Source organism: Oratosquilla oratoria, chromosome 11 (assembly GCF_046742065.1).
Source record: "Oratosquilla oratoria isolate Oo_2021 chromosome 11, ASM4674206v1, whole genome shotgun sequence".
NCBI lineage: Eukaryota > Metazoa > Arthropoda > Malacostraca > Stomatopoda > Squillidae > Oratosquilla > Oratosquilla oratoria.
In genome coordinates, this window is record NC_134787.1 from 22,762,583 (window position 1) to 22,767,582 (window position 5,000).

The 5,000-nt window shown below is 41.8% G+C and overlaps 1 protein-coding gene across 2 annotated transcripts in view; it reads right to left on the minus strand.

The window, feature by feature from the left end:
- Positions 1–43: 43 nt before the first annotated feature.
- The window catches only part of LOC143029647 (terminal nucleotidyltransferase 5C), a 49,689-nt gene continuing 44,732 nt past the window's right edge, over positions 44–5,000 (minus strand). For both annotated transcript variants that reach the window (XM_076192437.1, XM_076192436.1), the window contains one exon: positions 44–3,118. The gene's annotated coding sequence lies outside the window, so the exon portion shown is untranslated. The remainder of the gene's footprint in view (positions 3,119–5,000) is intronic.

The following is a 5,000-nucleotide window of genomic DNA, read 5'->3' on the forward strand; positions in this document are numbered from 1 at the left end:
CATATGACACACCAGTCCAGGAAGCGAGGGGTTGATGAAAACATTATGCACGATGGGTTCCGTTTATTATCAGGCCAACCCTGAAATACAAACGTACACATAATCCCCTTTCCGTTACCTATAGACCTGCAACATTGGATTATGATATTACAGTATTCACAAATGACTATTGGAAAAAAGTATCGAGTTCACGGCACCCCGTGAGTATCTGTAAGTGTGGGCGGATTATACCAAGAAGATCAAAACAACCTTCTTTTACAACTGGCTACTGGCAAGGAATGATAGATATAGAGAGGCGATAGCCCTTCCCTTTCGCTGTCGTCCTATGCCCGTACCCTCTGAGTGCCGTGAACCCCCCATCCCCCCCTGACCCCTTCCAACAACGACCACTGCAGGTCGTCACTTCAGCCCCCTGATATCGGATTCATCAGGGACCCGTCATAGCCGATGCTCCGGGACGCGTCCACACAATGTGACAAACTGGACGAAACGATGCACCGGGCGGTGTGCACCCGACTTGTAGTAGAGAGGAGAAAGGGGGGGGGGGCATCTTATTACATTCCCGTTGTTTCATCCAGATGGCCATTATTGGTGGCTTATGGCGCGTGGACGCGTCCCTAATGACACGTGACTCGTCTTTCTCCGAACATCCACATTGCAGGTACACTTCATATCACCTTTTATATGCCACAAACACATCGAGGACACTGATACTTCAGAGGATCTTCAGAAGGCTGGACTTCACTCGTGCTCCTGGGCTAATGACCCATCTCTCCGGCGACCACTAAGTAACTCTAGCAGAGACGAATCACTCTTTGGTGACCGAACAAAACAACTTCCCGCGAGTAGTCCCGAATGCGCATTCGATTACGAGGTACTCCGTCGCGGTGTAGGGGAGCTTCGACGACCACTCCAACAAAGGGAATTGGAGCGAGATCGAGTTCCCTCGGTCACCAGTACAGGGTCATCGATGTGGGCAAACACTCCTTGGTCCAACGGTTCCAGCATCTGTCCGCTGTGGGGCCAGTGCGCGCTTCCATCAGCGGCGGGAAGAATTTTCATGGCGGACGACGTGCGGAGAGGTACATGCCTACTACTGGCGGAGGGTTTCCTCTGTGCAGCTCGGTGTCATCAGACTCGTTATCGAGAAGTTGGGGGTCGGTGAGGGCCCCGTGGATTATTATTTTTTATTTTTATATCTATTTTTATTTTTTTAACCTTTCTGATTTGCTGTTCCTACGCCCCCTCCCATCCACGTACGATGCTCTGAAGCGACTTGATGTCCATCTTCACAAAATGTTGCTGCTTGTAATCTCATCAGCTACCCAACGTGACCTGGAACTCCCGCCTATTATGTACAGTAGTTTCCATGGCAGGAGCGGATGTGCGGAGAGCCTCTGCACGCTATCGCGAAGATCTGATCTGCAAGAATGCGTCAGTATTGAGTGAATACAAAACCTCCAAGGGTATAGCTCGAGACGCTATACAGGTGAATACACAACCGTAACGCACAGGTTTCTTGCCTCAAAGTCTTTTTGCCGAGACTGGGCCCCACACATTCCGCACCCTCTCACGGTGAAGAGAGACCTTCCAAGGACAACTCGATCTCCCGACACCACTGCCTTCTTCGGGCACAGTTGTCCAAGAGCTGCTGTTCTTAACAGATCCTTTGAACGTAAGATAAGTCGGTAGCACTCAAGTATCCAGTAGTTTACCTCAGGAACATCATCGTACATTGTATGCCCTCTGTTGTGTATTCTGACGTGCAAATCGTTCATTTATCAGTTCAGCTTCCAGCTAGTTTCCTGATGGTATGACCGATTCTTTGAGTGGGTTTCTCTGGAGATTGCATAGTCATCCCACAATTTTGCAGCTCTCCGGCCCAACTTGAATAATGGTTACAGGCTGTAAATACTACTACTCCAGCCAATAGGTACCGTCGCAAGCCAAGTTATCTGTTCCATGCAGTACATCCGTTGCTCCAAAGATATGCTCTGTCATCCGGAATATTGCCTCCTGATCATGTCAACCTTCCCACCAAAGAAACCGCAAAATATTTCGATGATCAGGCCTTACCTTCACCTGCAACAATACTACTTCACCTCCTCACCGTCGATTCCATATTACGGCTGTCTTGATTGTCTCTTTGTGACCTACCAGAAACTGCTGCAATTCTCCTGCTGGTCTGACAAGCCGAACCTCTTCCCTCCTTTTCCTTTGGGCCTCCCCTCCTTTCGTCCTTTGCCTTCATTCTGCTTCTTTTGTTTACTTATGAAGTTCCACAGCCAAACCCTGAATGCAACATCATCTTATATGTAGCAGCAAGTTAGCTCTTCTTGGTTGTTGTCTCGACAGGCTTACGTATCACTTTCTTCTGTTGGTGTTCAAGCAGCCCCTGTCACCACATCTTCCATCAGGTAGTGCAACCTCCCCTCTACTAACGTTTCCATCTTGCCTGTGCACTTGCAACGACCTCAAAAGACATTCATCATCGATACTGAGAGATTAGGCGCAAACACGCTCTCCACTGATGCTCAGACAGGTGGTCAGCGAGCATGGTCGACGACAGCGGCCGTTTTCCTGCAGGTATTCACCAACGCTCTTGCTCAGAGCGGGAGGTCTTCACCATAACAACTTTTCCTCATCACTCTTTCCAACCGGAGCATTCTTCAACTCAACGAACAACTGTTGTTTACCATTACCCAAATGAATGTCCATAAACATTTCTCGCACATGCGAGCGTTCGTCACCTCAGCATTGATGAACATTACACTGACGTACAAACTTGAGACACACATGTCTCACCATCACTATGCATGGCAAACCCGTTTCACGAACAATAGCGTACGTGGATGCTTTTTGCCACAGACATTACCTTTACCATGACAGAGACTCTAAACATAAATATCCCAGTGGTCTTGCAAGACCAGGATTCACAATCGTTTCGTAGGTGGAACTTCGAACAGGATCAGTGCGATGAGTCGCATGTTGGCCTCATGGAGCGCGTCTGTCTTGTCGAAGTGTGCTGAACTCCTGACTTTTCACCTCCAGCAGTCCAGATGGGAAGGCTTGATGGAAACGCCCATCACGATGAACTCCGATTATAAACAGGTCAAGCCTGAAATACAAACATACATTCTCTTACTCCACTACCTATGGACAGGCAACATGGGTTCATGAATTTAGAGTTCACAAATTATTAAGAGAAATATAGAGTTCACGGCACCCTGTGAACAACTCGCATGTCATCTAAGAATAATGGAGACAAACTCATGTTAGATCTGCGTGTCAGCAAGAAATGACGGGGGTGGGTGGCATGTAACATTTCCTGTACCACAATGTGTGCACTGCGCTCTCTGGGTGCCATGAACTCCCTACTTCATCCTCAACTTCATCCAACCACAGTCATTCTACAACAGCGGGCCTTCAGGTTTTCCCACAGCTTCCATTAACGACCCGATAATTGCTTATGGAGTACAGACAGGTAATAATGCTCTAATGGAAAATGGGCAGTCTTTCCTCTCCCATCCCAACAAATACACACACTATTCCAAACATCTTCAGCGGGTCCATAAGACAAAACTAACAAGAGAGCCCCTATCCTAAAGATTCTGGACATCAAAGAGTTGAAGCCGAAACTCGCAACATAAGCTTTGGACCTTCAGGCGCAACCCAGCATGCAAAGAGTACCCGCGACTGAGACCAACCAATCAGAGCCAAGGACGGTGGGATAGCACACACTTTAAAATCTGTGCGCACTGCCTGTCGCACTCATTCACACGTCTAAGATGGAAGAGACAACAGCGTCCTATGCCACTGATGAAAGGTCAGCGACCCAAAATCGAAACGATGACGTATCAAATCGATCAGAATTTCAGAGAAAACAAGACTATTCTAAGAAATAAAGAGAATCGACTGAAGAAAATTAATAATGATGAACTTGCTCATATTCAAAGAAACATTTACATTATCATATTGTTAACATATATGCATATACATAATATATATATATATATATATATATATATATATATATATATAGATGGATATCACTGATGAAAAATGTAGTAACACATAAATAACTGACACCACGGCAACTGCTCCGACTGTGGTGTCAGTTGTGATATATTATATATATATATATATATATATATATATATATATATATATACACACTGAATGGTCCCGAGTGCAGATATTAATCTTTATTTCAACTCGTTAACTTTTCACTTTAATTCCATGTCACACGAAAAAATATATATATATATATATATATATATATATATTTATACATATATATATATATTTATACATATATATATATTTATATATATATATATACATATATATACATATATGTATACATTTATATACATACATGTGTACATATATATACATAAACACATGCATTCATATATATACATAAACACATGCATACATATATATACATAAATACATGCATACTTATATATACATAAATACATGCATACATACAAATACATAATGCATGCATACATATATATATACATACATTACAAACATATATACATACATACATGCATACATAAATATATATTCATACATGCATGCATATATATATATATATATATATGTATGTATATATATATATACATACATGCATACATACATATATACATACATGCATGCATACATATATACATACATGCATGCATGCATATATACATGAATGCATACATATATATATACATGCATGCATATATATATACACATACATGCATATATATATACACATACATGCATATATATATACACATACATGCATATATATATATATATACACACATGCATAAATATATATACATACATGCATAAATATATATATACACACATGCATAAATATATATATATATATACATACATGCATATATATATATACATATATATATATATAAATATATACATACATACATGCATATATATAGGTATATATATATATATATATATATATATACATACAT